General features: G+C 40.0%; 2 long non-coding RNA genes across 2 annotated transcripts in view; one reads left to right on the plus strand and one right to left on the minus strand.

Moving 5' to 3' along the window:
• LOC129039580 (uncharacterized) overlaps nucleotides 1-24,198 on the plus strand; it is a 68,247-nt gene that overhangs the window by 38,023 nt on the left and 6,026 nt on the right. The gene's annotated exons all lie outside the window — the stretch shown is intronic.
• On the minus strand, nucleotides 916-22,697 carry LOC134739747 (uncharacterized). The gene is made up of 2 exons (XR_010126761.1): nucleotides 22,457-22,697; nucleotides 916-1,136 (listed from the first exon to the last, which is right to left on the minus strand). It is a non-coding gene; the product is annotated as an uncharacterized LOC134739747 (long non-coding RNA).

A 24,198-nucleotide genomic window follows, 5' to 3' on the forward strand; every position in this document is an offset into this window, starting at 1 on the left:
CTATAAAAAGTTAAGTACAAGCTGACATAGATAAACAATATCTTATACTTTCTTTTAGGTCCTAGAACTGACTTTGGTTATATCTACATTAGCCGATATGTAGCTCTAAATTATAGCCTAGAAATGATATTCATTGATACTATGGCATTATTTTATGTTTCTTTTCACATCAGATAATATTCACAAAATGTAATAAGATAAAAATGTATGAAAAGAAGAAAAATAGCTATCTCATTTGTATCTATTTCTCTTAACAAATGATATGAATTTTATGCAACAGCTGTAAAATGTTTAATGCAAGTGACACATTTCTAGCTGCCAGGTGGCATGTTCTGCTGTACAGGAAGTGAGTGCCCAGGGAAGGCAAAGTATCGGTTAGAATGCAAGAAACTGAACACTCCTACTCACACTGGCATGGACGACAGGGAAATTCAGGTTCTCTGTAACAAGAGGCTTGGAAGTGGCATAAGCACAGGATGTTAGAGCTCCAGCTCTGCTCTTCTGAGAATCTTTGGGTTCTTTCCTCTATATGTTGGTTTTATTCTTAGGCTGGGAACAAAATGGCTACAGCAGTTCCAGGTCTCACAGCCAGACTTGACATTATCTAGAAGCAGAGAAGTATCCATTCCTCCAGCAGACCAACCCTCAGATTTCATTGGCCAAAAGGGGTCACTACTCATTACTCACTAAGCAATGATAATAGATCAGTTACAGCCTGTAGCTATCAATGGCTTAGGCAATGTGCCACAAACAAGACAATAGATCGATGGCTTAGATCAATCAAGACCTAGTCTTAGAGAAGGGAATTAGGTCACTATCCTTTGAATTACTTGAATTAATTTGCACTCTGCTAGCAAGAAAGGAGGGAGAATGGATGTTGAATGTATGAGTAATAAACCACCCAAAACATAGTGCTTAAAATAACTACCATTTATTTAGTTCATTTTTTCTGGGGTCAGCAATTTAGGCTGGGCTCATCTGGATGGTTCTTTGAATTTGTATGGTCTTTCACGTATGACTGAAGTCAGCTGCGGGTTCACTAGTGGCTCTGCTTTTGTGGGTAGGCTGGCTGTCAGCTGGGGTAGTTGGTTCTCCTTCAGAAGTTCTCTCATTCTCCAGAAGGCTAACATGGACCTCTTCACATGGTTGAGGCAGGTAACAGAAATAAGAGGGCAAGTTTCAATGTGCGAGCAAGGGCAAGGAAGTGGATAAGTCTCTGGGCATATTTGCAATATACCATATTGAGTTTGCCATCATCTGGTATGGCAAAATTTAGTCAAAGATCATTAAAAATATATGCTGCTCTCTTTGTCCTTTTCCTTCATTTTACCCACTTAAACACAATAATACTTTATATAATAGTTTAAGCAAAACTTGGAAGATATCTAGATATCCAATATTTTGGATTTTTTTCTCTTCAACCATATATCTGCCTTAGGACCTGTCATGATGTTATTGTACCAGGTGGAATATTTGTTAGGAAAGCCCAGCTTCTTGGCCCCTTGCCTAATGAAAGGCTTAGAAACTTGAGACTTTTTTTCTAGAGATTTCTAAGCAGAGGCCAACATGCCCCAAGATATTCTTAATTCTTTGGGATAATGCTTTGTGGTGGGAAAGGCCTTGCAGTGGAAGATTTAGGTACACGATGATGATCAAGGCTTTAAAAAAAAAACTTTTATTTCAAGTTCAGGGGATACAAGTTCAGGTTTGTTATGTAGGTAAACTTGTGTCATGAGAGTTTGTTGTACAGATTATTTCATCACCTAGGTATTAAGTCTAGTACCCATTAGTTATTTTTCTGATCCTCTCCCTCCTCCCACCCACCACCCTCCAATAGGCCCCAGTGTATGTTGCTCCCCTGTATGTGTCCATGTCTTCTCATTATTTAGCTCCCACTTATAAGTGAGAACATGTGGTATTTGGTTTTCTGTTCTTGTTAGCTAAGGGTAATGGCCTCCAGCTCCGTTACCCTTCAAAAGACATGATCTCATTTTTTTTATGGCTGCATAGTATTCCATGGTGTACATGGTATATATGTACCACATTTTCTTGATCCAGTCTATTATTGATGTGCATTTAGGTTGAGTTCACATCTTTGCTATTGTGAATAGTGCTGCAATGAGCATATGCGTGCATGTGTCTTCATAACAGAATGATTTATATACATTACTGGATCAAGGCTTTCTATACCTAAAGAGAGGTGGCTGTTTAATTTCATAGATGCATGAACTGAGAGGTATAAAGGATGACGTAGTTGCTTAGTCATAGCCATCAAACGTCAGAATTGAAACAGAACCTGAACTGTGGTCTAAATCTTCTGCCCAACTATCTTAAATAGTTGGAATTTGGCTGTTTAATAAACTCTCTCACCCAAAACACAACTAGGAACAAAAGCATGAGCAAAAGGAGCCTTTAACCCTAAAAAGTATGTCATAAAGTCCATGAAATTCACTTTACTTGGAAGAAATCCTCTTCAGACTGTTGATCAGAGTCTGTTTACTCTTATGCTACACACAACTATAACAGTGGCTTCCTTTCTTTCTTTCTTTTTGAGATGGAGTCTTGCTCTGTCACTGAGGCTGGAGTGCAGTAGCACAGTCTCGGCTCATTGCAGCCTCTGCTTCCCGGGTTCAAGCTATTCTCCTCCCTCAGCCTCCTGAGTAGCTGGTGCACACCATCACGCCAGGCGAATTTTTTTTTTTTTTTTTCGTATTTTTAGTAGGAACGGGGTTTCACCATGTTGGCCAGGCTGGTCTTGAACTCCTGACCTCAGGCAATCTGCCCGCCTCAGCCTCCCAAAATGCTGGGTGAGCCACCATGCCCAGCCCTGGCTAGTGGTTTCTAAGTCCACAGTGTATTAGAAGAGTACTTCAAAGGGGGAAAAATAGACATAATTATAAGAGAATGTGAAGTGATATTTGATAATTTGACAGGAGGGAGAAGAGAGAAAACTTTTAAAAATAAAATTCAAGGATTAAAAAATACACCATTTGGAGCCTTTCTTGAAAATGAAAATAGCTCCCTCTATTTAACTGGAATGGAGGGGCATCATTATAATTGTGGTTCATGTAACATACACACATAAGTCTATAAGGTAGTATCTATAGACAGTATAATTTATCTAATCGCTGGCTTCAGATACCAGAATTTTGTTACATATGTTAGTGTCCCTCACATCTCTCCCCCAGTTCAAGGATTAACCATAGCAATACTTAGAAAAGTGTTTTAATTTGGAGGTTCATAAAGCAAGAAAAGAATTTATTGAGAATGATTGAGCCTGCACACTATGGAAATAACTTTCCTCAGTTTACGAAATAGCTAACTTAATCATAAAAGACACCACAAAACACAGCTCTTCACCAACGTGCTTCCAATGTTAACTTTGAGCCCCTCCACACCAGAATTAGCAAAGCCCTCTGCTATCTGTGACCTGGGGCCCATCACCATGCTTGGATGGCCACTGTTTAGAGTCTGCACTGGCCACTGACACATCTTCTTTAGGATGGGGTCCCTTTTTGAATGTAAACTAAGGAGCACACTTGCCTGAGAATGTTTGACATTATGTTGTGAGGCTGAACATCCTCACACCCTGTGGCCCAGCTGTTCTACTCCTAAGTATATCCCCAATGGAAACTCTGTCACATGCCTCATAGGACATGTGCATAAGAATATTATACTGCTCATAGCAAAACAAAAACACAAAACAGTCCAAATGCCCTGCCAATGGGATACTGGGTGAAGAAACTGATAATGCTTAGACACAGGAAGATGACCGTCTAAATGAATGATTAATTTTAGCCATATAATATTAAGTTAAAAACATTAAGTCCCCAAAGAATACCTATGGTATGTTATTCTTTTTTAAAGTTAAGAACAAGTGAAATAAAAATATGAATTTTGGAATGTGTATAGATGTAATAAGACAATTTAAAAAAGGAAAGCAAGGGAATGATCAACCCTGTATTCAGGATGAGGTTATTTCATGGGGAGTGGGGGTTGAGATGAGGGGGAGCCATATGGATATAGGTAGGTTATTTCCAAAGCTCTAGACTTTTAGAGGGTAGCGATAGTCTCATAGGCACTTATTAAATTATTTAAAATATTAAATTAAATAGATAACTAGGTAAATAAAAGCAGGACATACATGTATCGCTGATGAGAGTGTGTCAGCAAACAGGATTATAATTAATCTAATTATTTGTATCAGAAGGCCAATGGAAGGTCCAGGAAGAAACTTAGGTAAATTAGCAGCTGAGGTTTCCAAGAGTCAATTTGTGGGAGATCTGTTCTTTAAATTACCTCGCCTCTGCACCACTGAAGGAGGACAGAGAGGGAGGTTTGCAATGGTGCCTTGGTGAAGTGGGAAGGAAAGGGCATGGTATCATAAAGTGGTAAATTCACAGCCATCCCCAAATCTTAGCTCCCCAATAGGTTGCCTTGCTAAGCACAGAGGCTAACTCCATTTCCCCTATTGCACATCAGAAGCTCACCAGCATCCATGCTGTGTGCGATTGTGACCCTGGAACCCAGCCCATTTCAATATATTTTGCACGTCCTCCTCTGAAGCATGCTGAATGATGAACGAGCAAGAGTAAGTTTAATTAGCACGTGACTTGCAATATTTCCCCACTCTGAGGACTAACCATACTTTTCTGGTTTTGGACAGAATCTTAAATCCAAGTTTTTAAAAGGGTCTTACTTTCTTAATATAGTTTTAGATTAGATTTTAGAATCAGCACATTATGCACGAATCTAAGAAATAGACATTTTGCACAATCCAAGGTGGAGGTTAGTCATCATTTTGCCTCTCTACAGTTTGTGAGAGAGAAATTATAGCAGCCAGAACAGCACTCTAGTCCTCTAGAGAGCAATGTTTCTGCTAAAATAAAAAGGGAATGGACTACAGGATAAAGATAATTACGAACATGCAACCAAGATGCAAACCTTGGCTCCATCTCCTCCTGCTTCCCACCCTGTGCTGTTCTATTCCTTGGAGAAACAGCTAAAGCAAGGCCCTGCCACTTAGCAAGACTCAGCCTGTGGCTCGGCAGCTGTGTTTCTTATACAGCATATTTGCCTTACAGTATTTGTACTAAAGCTGTATCTTTTCCCTTCTCCACCCAAATGAAATCATTTCCTTTTACCATCCTGTAGCTTAATTCTTATGGAAGAGAGGAGTTACATTTGTAAGGGAGACAGGGCGGGATGGACAGGGAAGGAACAGCCAGCTTATAAACATGCCAGGGCTTAATATGGGAGCCAGGGAGAAAGCTCACACTTGCAGAAAGACGATAGTGCTTAAGGCCTGCAGCCGCCGTGTTTGTGAGGGATCACTTTTCCCATCTTCACCAAGCGAGACCCTGAAAATGTACCACACCATCCTCTGAAAAGAATTCTTGTTAATTAGCTATGTTTTATTTTTGGAGCTTGACAATATCAAAATCTTTTTGGGAGTTAAGCAATTTTCAGTCATGTTAAAGCACAGGATGGAGAAAGTACTCCCTAATTCTCATAAACTTGCAAGAATGGAAAATGGCAAACTTTGCCTTTTATCTACAGCATATGAAATTTGAAAAATAGCATAAATAAAGACTGTATCCAAGCCCCTTCTCTGCCCTAAAAATGGCATTGCAACCTAGAGAATGAATATATGCATTCACGTGTATTGTCAGCTGTCTTGATAAAATGATGTTTTCATAATATAGTGTTATTTCTTTAAACCACATTCAATAATCTTGGCTGCCAGATGACAAGATGGAGAAAACAAAATATGTTTTGGGCAGAGGACAAAGACTTAAGGACTGAGTGGGTCGTGGGAGGGAGTAAAATGATAGTTTGAAATTTGCTGCTTTTCTTGCCTATTCTATTTAATTTTTGAGATGAGTGGGGAAGAGACACATAACATAGGAGATTTGGGGAAGACCAGTTGTCTCAATGTTGGCAATGATTTGTAGGGCATTTTGCATTTATTCTAACAACAAAATCCAAGGGCCAAAGTTGGGTGAGTCTGGACGGATAGCAAGAGAAAAGGACTCTGCTACTTCTAAGCAGCCTTCAAGGAGGTGCCCCGGTGACTGATGTTATAAGGGCTGGCCTCTCCAGAATTTCCTTTCAAATAGGGCAGTCATGAATGGAATGAGTTATTGGCTTAAGATATTTCATAAGGATGTGGTAGAATCTGAGCGTTGTATTCCAAGTCTGACCTCTCCTAGTACACACACATATATATACACACACACATGCACGCACACACACCCCTCTTTAGTTTTAATTCTGTTTAAGAGAGAGTTTTGTTTTTTATCCCTAAATACCATACTTCATGCCAAATTATTTTCAGTTTTGTTACATACAATGGCAAAATTGAGTAGCTTGAGAAGCTGGCCGGTGGAGGAGCCTTTTGAAGATTCCCTTTTATTGAAGAGTTTAGAGGCTTTGAAGGACTTGAAAATTGTTGACAGTGAAAAAAAAGAAGTTAGTTGAGACTATAAATTCTTAACCCTGTTTATTATATGTTCAAGGAAGATTGTTCCTTTGGCCTCATTTTCATCCATGTCGACACAGTTTGGATTGTAAGTCATTTGGGAGTAGGAGCAGTGACTGTGTGCCCTAGATTTTCTAAGATATCCCTGAGTTCCCATGTTCTGCTCTGTGGTCCTTGAAATGCCCTCAAATTGATGTGAAGATTTTGCCTCCATAGCTACTCTGTTTACATAGTCTCATATTCAGAAAGGGTCTTAAAGCTTTGCCGTGGGCCAGGCGCGGTGGCTCACGCCTGTAATCCCAGCACTTTGGGAGGCCAAGGTGGGCGGATCACGAGGTCAGGAATTCGAGACCAGCCTGGCCAATATGGTGAAACCCTGTCTCTACTAAAAATACAAAAATTAGCCGGGTGTGGTGGTGTGCACCTGTAATCCCAGCTACTCAGGAGGTTGAGGAAACAGAATTGCTTGAACCAGGAGGCGGAGGTTGCAGTGAGCCAAGATCGTACCTCTGTACTCCAGCCTGGGCAACAAGAGCGAAACTCCATCTCAGAAAACAAACAAACCAAAAACCTTTGCAGTGATGTAGTGGTGTAGAGAGCTTAAACAGCATGTCCTAATTCATAGCTGGTTAGTGGGGACACCCAGGTTAGGGTCTCCTGTTGCAGTGCTGAACTTACAAGTGAACACTTCGGTTTTGTTGCTATCAGTGATCCAGAGGAAGGAGAAAAGTCCCACAAAAGCACCAGAGTTAATTTTATTTGTAAAAAATTGTGAGCCTGAGCAGTTTTTCTTGATAAAGTAAAATTTACTCCAGTGTTGGCAGGGATTATACAAATGTCTTATTTTCAGGAAATGATCTTTAGCTCATAAATTTTGCCAAAACATAAATATAATTAAAATATATCCCTAAGCGAACTTAAAATCATTCTGGAACAACAAAGTTCCCCAGTGAGATGAGATGTGCCTTTTCTTTTTTTCAGTTAATCATTGAGAATTAAATTTTCCTTATTTTCTTTTCCTCTTTAGTTTTCTTGATAACTTCTTCTGCAGTTCAGTGGAAGAATCATCTTTTTTTAAATTTTTCTTCATTCCAATGGAATACTACAATGATTTAAGAACTTTACTTGTTTCAATTTGGATCTTATGCCTTAATCCACCCCCGGCCTCTCCTCCCCATACACACACGCACTGGGAATGCGGCTCTCTGAGTCGCTGACTCAAGCAGCAGAACGACATCTGCTGTGGATGCTCAGCAGCACAGCTGACATGTATTTGAAAAGTGAAGTGTTGGAGTCATTTAGGGAGCAGAGCAATTTCCTCTGTCAGAGATGAACACTTGGATTAACAGAGAGTACTTCATTCCCATACAAGTTGATTCTGAAAGTGCCTGAAGCAAATCTCTTGACCCTGAAGTTGAGGCTAACCACTCCTGGGTAGGGTCAGAAGTTTAAAAAAATGCTGTTTTAGAGTTTAATGGGGTGAGGGCTATTTCCAACTGAGTCTTCAAAAGTGCTTCAGACTGCAATTAGCATTTACTGTTTACTTAAAAAAAAATGACTTCACTCATTCACAGCCATTGATTCTTATTTATGAATATTACTTTTTTAAGAGACATTAAAGTAATATAATTAAAATACTTGATGTTTATCTTTAGTCTTTTCCATTCCTGCTCTAGCCATACCAAAGTTCTTAAAATTTTCTGAATAAGCTATGTCATTTTGTTGTTAACCTTTAAACATGCTGCTTTTTGTTTTAGGAAAACTATATTTTCCCCTGCTTCTTTTTGCCTGGCTAATTCCTACTCATCTTTTAGGTCTTGAGCTTCCAGCTGGGTGGTGTGTTGCTCCTGTGAGCTCCCTGGACCCCTTTCCTTACCCCCCACCCACCTTGTCACATTTTTTCTTGTCTACCAGGACCTTCCACCACTGCACCATAGCTATCCACTTGGCACACATTAAGTACACAACAGATATTTGTTGGATGGATGGATACATGAAGAAAGGAGGAATAGAGGAATGAACAAATGGGTAAATCACTTTCCAATTAGTGGAGGTAGAGTTGCTTTCAAATGTTATTGTGCTTCACAATCACTTGGGGTACTTTGATAAAAATGTGTATTCTCAGGTTCTAACTGCAAGGATTTTTCATGATATATAGGGGTATACGTGGCAAGCCTCAAATAATTCATGACTACAGAACATAATATGTGAGACAGTGGGGAAGAGCCTGCCAATGAGCCTGGGTTAGATCTGCAGTACAGATGATGGGGAGCCAGCAAAGGGTTTCGAGGTTGGTCACATTTCTGGTATCTGTGTAGAAATTAGATTCAGCATTGATCTTCAACCTTGGCTGCATGCTGGAATTACCTGAGGAACTTTAACAAGTAAGTAATGATGCCTGGGTCCACCTCAAGAGGTTTGTATTTAATTGGTCTGAGGTGTGGCCTGGGCTCTGGGTGTTAAAGCTTCTCAGGTGATTCTAATAGAACACCAAGATTGAGAACTACCAGACGAGAGGAGAAAATTCATCCATACAATTTGGCAATCAATCAACTCTCTTCTGATATCTTTTAAGTATTGTGTATTGGCAAAAAGCAGTTAAAAACCACAATGCGATATTGCTGTATACCTACCAAAATTTATGTAAGGAAAATACATTTTCCAGATTAATTTGTTATACCTCATTACCAGGATTGATGAAAACATTAATATGCTCCACAAATTTATTTCAGGTTTTAAGCTGTAAGCATGTTTTTGTATATCATTTTACATCAAAAGACATGTGGTGCCTTGAAACCAACACAAAACAGCTTAGACTACCAAATAATATTCTTGGTCTTTTTTTTTTTTTTTTTTTTTTTTGAGATGGAGTCTCACTCTGTCGCCCAGGCTGGTGTGCAGTGGCATGATCTCGGCTCACTGCAATCTCTGCCTCCCGGGTTCAAACAATTCTCCTCTCTCAGCCTCCTGAGTAGCTGGGACTACAGTATTCTTGGTCTTTTTTATTTTTATTTTTAACAATCACCAAGCTTAAATTTGTGGGGAGGAGTGCAATTTCCTTAATGTTTTCTACTTGGTTCAACATTCCCAGACAGCAATTACAAGGCAAATATCATTTCAGTAAATGAGAAATTCTTGTTTTCATGTACTGATTGGCTTTATGACACACTAAGGTTAATTGGGAAGCTTCTCAGGCTTATCTGAGTGATAACAAACAGCTGCAATAGATTGCACTCCCTTATCCCCCACATAATTTTGACAGAGCAACATCAAAACAAAACAAAACCTCACGAAATGTGTCATTAAACCGCACTGCAAACCTGGTTGCAATTGTGTCTGAGATAGCATCATAGGAAGCCAGAAGGAAACCAATAGCCTGAGAGAAAACGTTTAAATTAGCAGGGGTAGCCAGCCACCCTAGACCACAGCAGCTATAGGATTTGGTTACTGGAGTTCCAATGTATGGCAATCTAGATAGTTCTTTATCTCACATGAATATATAGTGCTATTCCAAGCAAAAATATACTTGTCTAATGCAAATGCCCTAAATGCCAGATTTTTATGTCTCTAATATAAGAATCACATTGCTGGTTTCAGTAGTAAAGTAAAAATGGATATCTTTGACTGCTTTGAAGAGCTTATAAAGGGCTTTACTTGTCATAATTTTTAAGTAACAACAGCCAATCTGTTTGAGCACTTATTAGAGCCCAAGCACTGGACTGTTTCTCATGTATCATCTCAGTTAATCCTCCCCATAACCCTAGGATAGAATTATTATGCATACATTACAAATGATGCCTAGCACACATACGAATCTTGTTCAAGGTCACAGAACCAGTAGGTGTTAGAGCCTGGACTTGAGTCCAGGTACCTCTTTTCCCAAAGACTCACTCATACTAATGAGTAGGTTAACAGAGAATGTTTTACAGGGAACTCATTGAGAGGCCTGGTAGAATAGTTTTTAGGTCAGCAGATGTTTTTCCAGTTCAGTTGCCAGTTGGCCAGGTCACCAAGTGGATAACCAGTAGTCTCTCTGGTTATCTATGTGCATATTTGGGATGAGATGTCTTCCACTGTGTGGTGTGATGATGCTGCAGTGTTTTTAGGGAGTGTGTGGGTCAAAGCAACTTGCTCAGTGATGGAAAAAAAAGAGTCTGTAATGCTTTAGTTGGAAGATGGATATGTGCCATTGGTGTCCCTTTACTGGCTTCTGCTCATCCAGAGGCTCCTCTTTCTCACTCCTACCTCTTTGTCCTATTCCACACAGTCTGGTCCAATCATGCTCTTCATTTGGGCCTTGAAGGGGCATATTAACTAGTTGTTCATTCTGCTGTTTGTTTTTCAAATAGCCCCATTTGTGTCTCTTACTTTTCTGGTGTATGAAGCAGGGAAGTGGAGTAATAGCTTAGGAGTGCCGATTTGGAGTCAGACAGACTTAGGTTCAAATCCCAGTATAGGCACTTGCTGACACTTACACATGAATTTTGGTCAAGCCATTTAATTTCCCTGAGCCTCCGTTTCCTCATCTGTAAAATTTAACAATGACAAAATCTTATTGGGTTGTTGTGAGACTTAAATGAGATAATTTATGTAAAGCTGAATTCTTGGTATCGGAAGGGCTCAAATGTTAGTTATAATATGTTAGTTATAAATAATTGTCATCAATAGTTCAACCTCACTTATTTTTAATCCATTATTACTGTTCTTTCCATAATCTGGAATTTCTTTTTGCTTCACTAAACTTTGAACTGCCTTAGCCTCAACATACTACAGTCACACTTCTGTATACATGGGGGATTGGTTCCAGGATACATTCCCCATCCCTCTTCTTGGCTAATACTGTACTTTTGTTAGTGTTTGGTTGAGAAAAATCCCAGTAGAAGCGAACTCTCAAAGTTCAAACCCATGTTGTTCAGTGGTTAACTGTATGTAGCACCAATGAAGCCTTTCAAAACTTACATTGATCTGTATTCTAGTTGTCAAGCATGTAATAATCTTCACTTTCTTAATTTTTCTTTCCCTGATATGCTATTTAGCACCTGTGTAAACCTATGCAGCTGTGCTCAGCTATGTATAAATGTTTGCTTATGTGCTTCTGTTATGTTTATTTATGTGATGCGGTGGAGAGCCAGTTGCTCTATTAAATTATAAGCTCCTCAGAGGCCAAGGACCACACTTTCTGTTTCTGCTCTAAGTCCGGATGTCCTTCCAAGGACAGATTTTAGGAAGGCTGAAACTCAAACATACAGAACAGCTTTAATAAGATGTTAATGACAAATTTTCAAACATTGTGTTCTTTTCCAGGGTATCATTTCTTAAAGTAATTTCAGTCATAGCTTATAGAATTGTTCAACTTGGGGGCCTTTAGTGGGTGACTTTTTATATTTAAAAATTAATAGAATAAGTCTACAATTTGAGAAACAAATGAATAATGAAGAATAAAAACGGTTTAGTAACTGCTACTATCCAGAAAATTTCAGGCCACATTTCCTCTGATCGGTTAAGTGATTGGATTAAGAAAAGATCAAGTCATGCATAATGGAAATAATAATAGCTACACTTTTAGAGCACTTAGTAGATACTAGGTGTCTTGCCAGGAGCTTGGTTTGTCTTATTCGATCTTCCTGCCACTGTTGTGAGGTAGGTACCATGTTTCTTTCTGTTTCGCTTATAAGGAAACTGAAATTAAAAATGGTGTGACTCCTGTCTGTAATCCCAGCACTTTGGGAGGCCCAAGGATCACTTGAGCCCAGGAGTTCCCGGCTGCAATGAACTATGATTATAGCACTGCACTCCAGCCTGGGTGGAAAAAGAAAAAAGAAAGGCTACCCTTTGTCCAGGATGCAGCTGAAAAGTGATGGAGCCAGGCCCAGCACCCAAAACCCATGCTAATCACTAAACTTTGTTGCCTGCCACAAAAGAGAAGGAGTTTTATAGATGTATTATAAAGATAATTATAATATTCTTTTTCTTCTTCTACAACACCATTCCCTCACCCCTCCACCCTAAGGAAAGGAAATTCTATTAGTATATAAAATTTGATTAATGTAGACAAATACACTGCAGAAGTTTTGGATAGTTTGCAAGAACAATTAAAATAAAATTATCTCACTGGCTGTTTGCCTTCATATGCTTCTCTTCTCCAAAGGCTCAGCTCTTGCTCACTGCCTAACAGTGGAGTCCTCAGGGAGTGTTGTCTCTCTCAGAGTGAAGCCATTAGGGACAATGTCTCATTGCCTTTCAAGAGGACAGACAGGAAATATATTTTGCTTCCCTCTCTCTTACCCCATCCTCTATCTTTTCCCTCCTCAGCTATATTCTTTTGGAATAAATAACAGGCTAACTTCTCCCAGGAGTTCAGTAACTTGAGCCCTCCCCAAGCACTGTCTGAGAAAGCTGGCTCTAAACACACACACACACCACAGGCAGCTGCTTGGGGGCCCTGTTCTTTGGCAGCCTCACAACTCCCGCCTGCTTTTTCTGGATTTCAGGACCCAGGAATTACAAAGCCGGCCTCTGGGCCTGCACGTAGAGCATGCTTTAATAATAAAAGCATCTAGTGGGTCTCTTCCAACTTCAAGCATTCTGGGAGTCTCTCAGCCTTGAGTCTTACAGGGTCCAAGAACCTCTCAGTGGAGTCAGGCTTATGCCGTAGCCAATGTGTAGCAGAATTCTTACATTTGTTCTGTTTTACAGCAAGGGTACCAAGAGAGCTTCCAAGTCACTGCAACATGCTGTGCGTATAATGTGAAGGAGGAGCGCAGAGGTGGCTGTACCCGGGGGCTGATGATGCCTGGGCTTCGGGCTGCATAAGTGCCTGGATTCTGGCAGGCAGTGGCCCTGTTGCATTCATAATTCATCATTCTGTCTTCAGTTTCTTAAAGATGGCCTCCCCAGTTGTATAATCTTTAAGCCACTTCGAACGTTAACCTGCCCCTGGTTGAGTGTCTTTTTGAGCAGTAGTTCAATCTATGCCATGTTTGACTAACATGTTCCTATTGCAAGACATTGAAGCCATTGAAGATTAAATATAAGAAAGCTAGTGCAAATAATATGGAAAGTTAGTTTTTTGTCTTTTCATGTACGATCATTTTTCTTATATTTATCATTTTCTTGTAAGCATTTTTTCATATTAACTCCTTGAATCCTCACAACAACCCTAAGCAGTAAAATCTATAATTACCTCATTTTTGGGATGGGAATACGAAGTTAAATAACTCACACTAGGGCTCTAGCCAGTAAGTGACAAAGGCTGGATTTGAACTCTGGCAGTGCAGAGCCTATCCTGTTAGCCACAATGTACAATGCTGGTGTTGACTGACAGCTTGTGTTTCATCTCCATTTCTCTTGATGTCTTTGTTCTTTGTACTCAGTCAATAAACTTCTAATTTTTTTTTTTTTTTTTTTGAGATGGAGTCTCACTCCATCGCCGAGGCTGGAGTGCAGTGGCGTGATCTCGGCTCACTGCAACCTCCACCTCCCAGGTTCAAGCGATTCTTGTGCCTCAGCCTCTCGAATAGCTGGAATGACAGGCATGCACCACCATGCCTGGCTAATTTTTGTATTTTCGGTAGAGATGGGGTTTCACCATGTTGGCCAGGCTGGTCTCAAACTCCTGTCAGTCAATGAACTTCTTTTTGCCTTAATCTCTGCATTAGAAAATTTTATCTCTCTGCTTCCTGGAAATGAGAATGGATTAACATAATACAGGAGACAGTGTTTAATATAGGAGACAGCAATAAAAAAATCTGCAAAATGTATTTCAACTGAAATCCAGAGAAGGTAGTGGTTTGCCACTTGGCAATGGAACTAGAATTAGACTCAAGTCTCTACCTCTCACTACTCACCATGGAGGCTCTTGTACAGAACATACTTCCATCATAATAAAGTATGGACTCGTATAGTAGAGTAAGTGAGGCGTGTAGAGAAGAATTTCTATTTGTGTTCAGTTGAGGTTTGATTTAAACCAGTGTTTGTACCTTAATTTTAAAAAGTAAATGTAATTTAAATATTTCTTTTTTCTTGTAAATAAATGTATATTTGTTCACATCAAAAGAAATTCCAAGTTGCACTACAAAAGGGAAGAGTAGACTTCTGTAACTCACATCATTGTTTTTTAAAGAGCCATTTAATAAATAAACAGTCTATATTTCAGTTCAGTATTATTTATGTTTTCAATATGTTCTTCTATAAAGTGTATGAATCAGTTGTTGTTAGTTCAGACAAGATTAAAACCTTTACTCCCACATGAAGAATGAAATGTCAATTTTTCTTTTGATATTTAGATGTTGCTTACAGAATTATAGTGGCTAACTGGAGTTTCATCCATAGTCAAGGTCGTTTCATATTTGAGACCCTCAGGAAACACGTTGTATTATTATTCTTGAACCACTTGAACATTATAGGTTGACTGACTTCAAAAACTGTATCATGGGTAAAAAGCATAAAGTTGTATTCTTATGTTTTTTTTTTTTCAAGTAATCCTAGATTTTAAAATGATAGCTTCAATTTTGTATGACAAAATCTTCCCCAAACACTAAACCTTTTAAATAAATGACATTCTTTATTATTTTCTCTTTTATTCCCTACGTGTAAATTGTGAAAGCTCACAGTATCTTCTGTTAGCTCTGCTTTTGCCGAACCCACAGTAAGAATTTCCTTTTTTTTTTTTTTCTCATTGCACAATTATTCCTCCCTAAGCTTTTGGGCTATAAAGGTAACTTGAAAGTCAAGAGACACAACTGTCCTGGTCAGATTTCTGTCAGCCTTCTGAGCCTTCTCACCTCCAACCCTTTGGCTTCTCAGTCTCCCTGATCCTAATGAGGAAAGAAAGGAAATAATACCTCTTTTCTACCATAACTTCTGCTCAAGATACCACACCATGTTTTTGGTTTCTTTTCACCTTCACATTCTTAGAAGGAGGGGTGACATTTATTACCTTAGTGTCCTCATCTCCTTTGGTCCTTTGGAAATTTTCTTATTTTTTATGACAGCAGCACCCCATTCTCAGAACTGTCTGCTATGTTTACTTTCTAGACACTACACATATCTGGTTCTCTTCTTAGCTCTTGAACTACTTTTTTTCCTCACTGTCTCCTTTGCTAGTACCTCTTTCCCTGCCCAAATCTTAAATGTTATCTGAATTTCCAACATATTTGTTGTTCCTTTCATCAGCTTTGCAAGTCCCCCTGAGTGATGTCACCCAATCTCTTGGCTTGAGCTCCACCATTTTCTCTACAATTCCTGCCTCCAGCTTGATCTTCTCATCTAGGCACCAGACACAGACTTCCAAATAAGTATGGAACTGCTTTAGCTGGAAGACCTGAAGCACCTCAAACTCAGCACAGCCAGAGCTAAAACCGTTATCTTCTTTCTAAAGCCTGTCTTTTCATTTGTGCTTTTCATGGACATTGGTAAATGTTCTCACTGTTGACAGGTCTATTGCATCTTAAAACATCAGAGTCCTTCAAGTCTTCCTTCTACCTCACTCTAATATTTAATCATTTCAGGGATTCTTTTCCCAAATCTTAAGAATTAACTTCAGACACACCGAAATTGAGGGATGTTGTACAAAATATCTGACACTCCTAAAGAGTGTCAAGGCCAGTAAAAACAAGAAAGATTGAGGAACTTTCACAGATTGAATGACTAAGGAGGCACGATGAATACATGCAAGGTCATACCCTGGACTAGACCCCTTGAAAGTAAAGGACATTAGTGGTGAAATGTGAACTAAATCTGTAGTTAGTTAATGGTAATGTGCCAATGTTAATTTCAGTTTTTTACAAATATTCTGTGGGTCTAGCAGATATTAAGATTAGGGAAAGCTGGGTGAAAGGCATATGGAAACTCTATGCTATCTTAGCTACATTTCTACAAATCAACAATTTTTCTAAAATAACAACTAAAAAGCAAAACAAAAAGCATGGCTTCCCACTGTTTTTGCGGTGTTTCTCAACTTATCTTGAAAAACTCATCTGGATTTTTTTTTTTAAAATATATGTGGCTGGGCCCCACCTGGGATATTCAGATTCAGCAGGACTGTGGTGGAGCCAAGGAAGCTGCATAATTGTCAGGTGCCACAGGATATTTTTAAATACTCCAGGTATTGCAAAATTACTTGTCTACAGGACAAACAGAGCTTGCCTATGACATTTCCTTGATATAGACTTCTAAATTTTTTTTATAGAGAACATTCCTCAGATACCATAGACAGCCGGAATTATCTTTTATAATAAACAATATACTACTGGCTGGGCATGGTGGCTCACACCTGAAATCCCAGCACTTTGGGAGGCTGAGGCAGGTGGATCACTTGAATTCAGGACTTCAAGACCAGCCTGGCCAACATGCTAAAACCCTGTCTCTACTAAAAATACAGAAATGAGCTGGACATGGTGATGCATGCCTGTAACCCCAGCTACATGGGAGGCTGAGGCAGGAGAATGGCTTGAACCTGGAAGGCAGAGGTTGCAGTGAGATAATGTCACTGTACTCCAGCCTGGGCAACAGAGCAAGACTCCATCTCAAAAAAAAAAAAAAAAAAAAAAAAAAAAAGAGGAATATACTACTTAATAAGACTGAAGTGATCCTGAGTATAAGGAATAAAATTGATATATTGAATAGTTTTTCACTTAAAGAATTGCATGAAACCCATGTATTTTATTTTTAAACATAGTATATTGTAAGTTTGCCACTTGATTTCAGTGACTCTAAAGGCTTATTAAATATTTATGAGTGAGGGAATTATTTCCACATCATTTTGCCTTCCATTTGCTTTGAAGTGAAAATTTGCACATGATACATTTCCAGCAGGATTTTCATATGGTCAACCTATACTTGCAAGCTTCTTGGGAAACAGGAACACTGCAAGGTTATTTCAATAAACAGGAAAAAAAGAAAACAAAACACCCAACTTGGAAAAATGTTACAGAGATCTTTAAAAAACATACGAGTAAAGTAAGATTGAAATTAGATAGGCCATGTGTGTATGTGTATGTCTCTGTGAGTGTATGTGTGCATGAAGCCTCTTACTGGGCTCCATGAGATTTATGAAGAGATGTCAGGAGTTCCTTGGACTCTCTGAAATTGAAGGAAAATAGATGTATGTACATATTGTTGAGGATTCTCAATAAGGACAGTTAGCCAAAAAGCAGTTAGAAACACTGACCATGGGGAATCTTTCGAGAAGCAATGGCATAATTTTAGGTGGCCTCAATTATTGTTTTAAATCAAATAAGTAAAAGGTAGAGGCATTGTGATATGATCTTGTAATAAGACCTATTGCTAATGTAGAGCTTATTTACTTTTCCCAATAGAGGATTGAGAAAAGTCTTAGAATGCAATCAACATTTCCTGAAATGATCCAAAATGAAGCCTTGGTATAAGAATAGGTTATTAAAATAGTTTGTCAAGTGTTTATTAAGCCCTTACTATGTACCGAGCGAAGTTCTAGAGCTTTAGTTCACATTAGTGAACAAAACAGACAAATATTGATCTCTAATCAATTTTACATTAAGTTAGGGAAGATAGACCTTAAAGAATAAACAAAATAAGTAAATTGCACAGTATGTTAGAGTGTGATATAAATGCTATGGAAAAAAAGAAAAAAAAAAGAGCAGGGTAAGATGGGTTGGACCAGCCACTTGGGGGTATGGAGAAGTTGCATATTAAATAGGGTGAAAGGGTGGACCCCTCTGAATAGGTAAGATTTGATTCCAAGGAGGTAAGGGATTTAGCTCAGTGGATCCTGAAGTGGGGATGGGGTGGGGTGGTGGGACATTCCAAGTAGAGGGAAAGAGCAATGGTGACATTTGGGGAGCTGTGAGGGGGCCTCACTGTGAGGAATGAAGTGATCAGTAAGCTAGGAGAAGAGTAGGAAAAGAAGCCAGAGGAGTAACTGAGGCAGTGAGGACTTTGCAGCCACTATAGGACTTGGGCTTTCTCTCTGGATGTGATGGGAACCACTACAGATGTTTTTTGTTTGTTTTATAGATCCACAAGTATAAACTTTAATATACTTTGGTCAGAAGTGGACAAATCAACACAAAATATGTAAATCCAGAGGGAATTTGATAAAATTAACATAACAACCAGCTCTAAAAGTAGACAATGTGGCTGGGTGGCTCATGCCTATAATTCCAGAACTCTGGGAGGCCAAGGTGAAAAGATCACTTCAGGCCAGGAGTTTGAGACCAGCCTATGCAACATAGTGAGACCTCCTGTCTCTACAAAAAAAAAAAAAAAAGAAAAAAAAAAAGAAAAAATAGCTGGGCATGGTGGTATGTGCCTTAGTTCCAGCTTCTTGGGAGGCTGAGGTAAGAAGATCACTTGAGCCTAGGAGTTTGAGGCTGCAGTGAGCTATGATTGTACTACTAGCACTCCAGCCTGAGCTACAAAGTGAGACCCCGTCTCTTAAAAAAAAAAAAAAAAAAAGGTTGAGAATGCATTTTCTTTCAAACACACAGGGGCAGTTAATAAACATTGTCCATGTATTAGACCTCGAATAAAATCTCACCATGTTCAAGAAGAGACCATGCACAACATATTATCTTACAACAGTGCAACAAAAGTAGACGTTAACAAGATTTGAGTTTTTTTAAATATAAACATTTAAAGATTTAAAAGCACTCTTTCACATATCTCTTGGTTTAACAGGCATATCAAACCCGAAATTACAAACTATGGAAAAATTAACAACAGAAAAAACATTGGAGTTTGAAAGTAGCCTGGCTAACAAGGTGAAATCCCATCTCTACTAAATGTACAAAAATTAGCTGAGCATGGTGGTGAGCGCCTGTAATTCCCGCTACTTGGGAGGCTTAGGCAGGGGAATCTCTTGAACCTGGGAAGCAGAGGTTGCAGTGAGCTAAGACAGCACCATTACACTCCAGTCTGGGTGTAAAAAAAAAAACTCTCAAATAATAATAATAATAATAATAATAATAAAATAAAAACAAAAACATTGCACAGTGAAACCCATATGATATAATTAATATGGTGCCCAGAAGTAGTAAATTGAACTCAAAACCTCTCAGGATATCTTGCGTTGAAATTTCAGCATTATTTGGGAAGCAGTGACCCTGAAAACTGGGATGAGAACATGCAAGTCAACTCTAATGTAGCTGAAGAAATTGAACTTTTGAATTCATCTTACATTACCAGTAGAACTAGATTTTCTTCTTTAACAGAGGAAGCATCTCCCCTGGCTTGAAGAACCTGTACTGGCCTCCCTTGAGGAAAGAATTGTCTTGGTAGGGAATTTGTAGGACTGTAGGTTTTTGTTGCTGTTGTTGTTTTAAAAGAGAGAGTCTTGCTCTGTCACACCAGGCTAGAGTACTGTGGCATGATGAGAGCAGAGGATAACAACTTGTTTCAAATGAATCACTGGCTGTTGTGTTGCAAAGGACACTAGGGGGCAACAGTGTGGATGCCAGGAGACTAGGAGGCTATTACAGTAACCCAGATGAGAGAGAACAGCAACTGGGACCGTCCTGGGAGCAGCAGGGGTGGTGGAAAGTAGTCACTCTTGATATATTCTGTATGTAAAGCCAGCATGATCTCCTGATTTGTTGCGAGGGGATGTGGGGGGAAAAGAAGAGTCAAGGATAACTCCAAGGTCTTTGGTCTGAGCAATTAGAAGATGGAATTACCCCACAGAGATGGAGAAGATTGCAGACAGGAGCAGCTTTGGAAGGAAGATTAGGAGCTCAGTTTCAAATGTTAAGTCTGAGAAGTTAAGCTCCAAGTGGAGATACAGAGGAGACAATTGGCTATATGGGCCTAGAAATTTGGAGAGAGATCTGCCTTGGAGATATAAATTTAGGAGCCATCAGCATGTAAATGATGCATAAGGGTCATAGGACTAGAGATCACCAAGGGAGGGAGGGTAGCTGGCAAAGAGAAGAGGCCAAGGACTGGGTCTTGGGGCTCTTTCCAACACTAAGTCATCAGGGAGAAGCAGAAGAACTAATCAAGGAGACTGAAAAGAAGCAGCCTGGTAGGAAGAAGGAAAGCCAGGAATGTGTTGTCCTGGAAACCACACAGAGTAACTGTATTAAGGAAGAGTGAATGACAGGCTTTGGCACATACTGACCTGACAGATCAAGTAAGATAATCAATGAGCACTGACCAATGGATTCAGTAATATGGCTATTACTGATGACTTTGTCAAGAACAGTTCAGTGGAATGGTAAGGGCAAAAGCCTGATTGAGTGGATTCAAGACGGAATTTGAGGAAAGAAACTAGACAGCCAGGTGATTTGCTGCTAAGGGGAGCAAAGGAATGGGGCAGGAGCTGGTGGGAAGGTGAGGCCAAACGAGTGTGTGTAGTTTTTTTTTTTCTATTTAGGTAAGACAAAAAATAGCATGTTTGAGTCCTGGTAGAATGACCCAACAGACAGTGTAAAATGAATGGTGTTGGAGATAGAAAGGAGAATTGGTGGATTGATATTCTCCATTAGGCAAAAGGGATGGGATCTATTACATAAAGGGTGGGTGGGTCTCACAGGAAAACGGAAATTTCATCTATGGAAGAGATGGGAACATGGAGAATGTAGGTAGATACTTTGGTAGAAGCCTGCGGATATTTTCCTCTAACTGCTTCTATTTTCTCCATGAAGGGAGAATTAAGGTGAGCAGCTAAAAGCAAGGGTAGTCCAAAAATTCTACGAAGATATAAATATGTCAGAAACTTATTACTGTGGTGCTCCTTCTATTAAACTGTTTATTTGCCAGAGTGTCACTTGAGTAGAATTAATGAAGGTGTATTAGTCCATTTCACACAGCTATAAAGAAATACCTGAGGCTGGGTAATTTATAAAGAAAAGAGGTTTAATTGACTCACAGTTCCACATGGCTAGGGAGGCCTCAGGACACTTACAATAATGGCAGAAGGCGAAGGAGAAGCAAGCACCTTCTTCACAAGATGGCAGGAAAGAGAGAGTGTGCAAGGGAAACTTCCACTTATGAACCATCAGATCTCGTGAGAAATCACTCACCATCACAAGAATAGCATGGGAAAAACCGCCCCCATTATCCAATCACCTTCCAATGGGTCCCTCCCTGGACACCTGAGGATTACAGTTCCAGACGAGATTTGGTGGGGACACAGAGCCAAACCATATCAGAAGGGAGAAGAAGTACCATAATAATGTGATACAAAGAACATCTGCCCTGTGGTACTCCTGTCTAGCTGTTTGATATATAACTAAATGCTACTCTTCCCGAACTTAGCATACAGGGAGCGAAATGTCAGGGCCTCCATCCCTGGGAGAATATTCTGAAAGAAGGGTAACCCTTAGCAACTGCACAAACTGCTCCCAGATGACTCACCAGAGAGCTTCTGGGTGGAAATCCAGTGGAAATAATGCAAACAGATTCATCTTGACCCCAGAGGTCTAACTCCACCCAAGGCTTAAGTTTCTTTCCTCTGTTGTACCCTGTGAGTTTCCTGGAGCAAATATTCATGCTTAGCTCCTGTGTCTCTTCCCATTTAGCTGTCAGTTCCACTTAGGTATGCAAAGGCACTCAGTTCTCACTGCTTTTAAAATTTCATGATTTTCCCCTGGCGTTCTCCTGAGATTCCTCACAGTATTGCACCTTCATGCTCGCCTTCATAGGCGAGCAGCATTAACGCCTGGGCTTCCTGAGCATCAGCAGCAGCTTTCAAACAGAGAAGCACATTAGGAAAGCAAATTCACTCAGTCATTTAACTGTTCATTCTTCTATTTAGAACTTAAGAATATACAAGGCACCTCAGACATTAAGGCTTTCTTGAGAAACGAGGCGAATATTTAAAAGCAGTTTTAAAAAAGAAAACATTAGCTCTGCAATTTTTATCTGTGTCTTGGATAGTTAACCTACAGAGAAAATTAATTTGTGACCACATTGTATTTCTCTCTCTCTCTCTCTCTGTGTTTGTGTATGTGTGTGTGTGTGTGTAAATGTGGGAAGATCCCATGAACTTTTACTTACTCTGGTAGAATAGGCAGTTTAAGTCACAAGAAGTCTCAAATTTCTAAATGTCTAGTCCAAGGTATGAACCAGCACTCCATTTCCATTCTAGGAGAAGTCCCTTCTCCTCTCCCTCCCAGCCGCAGATCTGTTATGGAAGGGCAGGCTTCTGCTCTCTGCCCCACTCCTTCAGGCTGGCTGATTCCTCAGGGTAGAAGGTGGAAGAGAAGGCATGAGGAAATGGAGGTGGTTGTGATGTGTGAAAGTATTGCCTCCTGAGAGCCACTTAAATATCAGGAATGTTATAAGCTGGTTGTTAAACTGCTGGTAGCTTGAGATTAGTCATGGTGGGTGTATCTACACCACAGAGACTGGCAAATATTTCAGATCAAGGCTTCCCCCTCCCTGCCCTTGGAGAGCTGTTTTATTAACACATCACTGGCTTAGGGAATAGGAAATTCTTCCTGGGTTTAGGTGGCTTTGAAGTGCTATAGTCTTGGCAGACAGTTCACCTGAGTCTTTCCCTACCTGTGAGTTCTTTGGAGACCACCATCATCAGGTACCTCTCTGCAGCCCCTGGGATACTATGGGCTGTTCATGTTGTCCTTGGGCAGGCTGCTTCCAATTCTCAGTCAGCTTCTGCTTGTAGAAGATGACCAGCCCCACACATTTCCTGCTGTTGGGGCCCCTTTGGGCTCTGGGCAGGATTCACTTTGATACTATCCCAGAGCAACATTCCTTTTATATTAGTTTTCTATTGCTGTATAAAAAGTGACTACAATCTCAGTGGATTAAAACAACACATATATATTTTTTAATCTCAGTTTCTGTGGGTTAAGAGACTGGGCCTGGCTTAAGCAGGCTCCTCTGCTCAAGTCCTCACAATCCTGCAGTCAAGATGTCTGATGGGCTGCATCCTCTCTGGAGCTTGGGGTCCTCTTCCAAGTGCTTGTGGTTCTTGTTGGAATTCAGTTCTGGGCAGTTGTAGGACTGAGGTCCTTGTTTTCTTGCTGGTTGTCAGCTGGGGCCTGCTCTCAGCTCCTGGAGGCCACTTGCAGTTCTTTGCTCTCTTAGCTTCCTCTCTTAGGTCCTTTGATCAGATGTCTTGCAAAGACAGAAAGATAGTCTAACTAGTTTACCTATATGGATGTAATGTAATGATGGGAGTGACTATCCTATCACTTTTGCCTAATCAAGGTAGAGACATCCCATTCCTTTTCCACACCATGTAACATAATCAAGGGAGTGACATCCAATTGCCTTTGTCATATGCTATTGACCAGAAGCAAGATACAGGCTCTGCCTACATTAAACAGGAGGGGATTGTACAGAAGAATCATGACTCGTTGGAGGTCATCTTTGTGTATGCCCACCATACCTACTACATCTGGTCCTTCAATTTCACAGACCTGTGATCATCTGTCAGAGGGGAGCCAGTTTCTTCCCACAGAGCCTCAACTTTCTGCCTGTTCTGCCATGAAAGCAGCCTGCTGACCTCTCTCTCTCCTTCTGGATTTCCAGAAGTGCAGCACGTGTCTACTGCGTTCCCGCTGCAGGGGCCTGTGGATCCCTCTGATGGTCACTTTGGAGCCTACTGTCTTTAGACTTGAGGCAAAGCAGGTTGAAACTGACATAGCATTCCTGTCCTTGAGGTGAAAAGGGGGCTAGTTGTCACAGCACCAATTTCTCCAAAGAATGCTCCCGAAATTTTCTTTCCTCTTCACATTCTGAGTTCTTTGTGTAAATTTGATCTTGTAATGGGC

The sequence above is a fragment of the Pongo pygmaeus genome, chromosome 5 (genome assembly GCF_028885625.2).
Source record: "Pongo pygmaeus isolate AG05252 chromosome 5, NHGRI_mPonPyg2-v2.0_pri, whole genome shotgun sequence".
Taxonomy (NCBI): Eukaryota; Metazoa; Chordata; class Mammalia; order Primates; family Hominidae; genus Pongo; species Pongo pygmaeus.